The sequence below is a fragment of the Theobroma umbraticum genome, unplaced genomic scaffold, assembly GCF_002168275.2.
Source record: "Theobroma umbraticum cultivar Fairchild unplaced genomic scaffold, ASM216827v3 scaffold_130.0, whole genome shotgun sequence".
NCBI classification, from domain to species: Eukaryota; Viridiplantae; Streptophyta; class Magnoliopsida; order Malvales; family Malvaceae; genus Theobroma; species Theobroma umbraticum.
This window is the reverse complement of record NW_018397264.1, coordinates 110,706-110,935: the sequence shown is the minus strand read 5'-3', so window position 1 is coordinate 110,935 and position 230 is coordinate 110,706.

The window sequence follows — 230 nt, the reverse complement described above, 5'->3', positions numbered from 1 at the left end:
ATTTCTCTTATTCCAATCAACTAATGTAATATATATTTAATATTTTCAATAACTATTTTTTGCTATATATAAAATTAATTATTTTTTTAATTTATAATATTCACTTTTAAAATTTTCTTTTCTTATTTTTTTCCTTTTAACTTTAATTTTTCTTTAAAACATACATAAGAAATTTATTATGCTGTAATCTTTATAAAGCCATGAGTCTTATTTATGATTTGTAATAAACA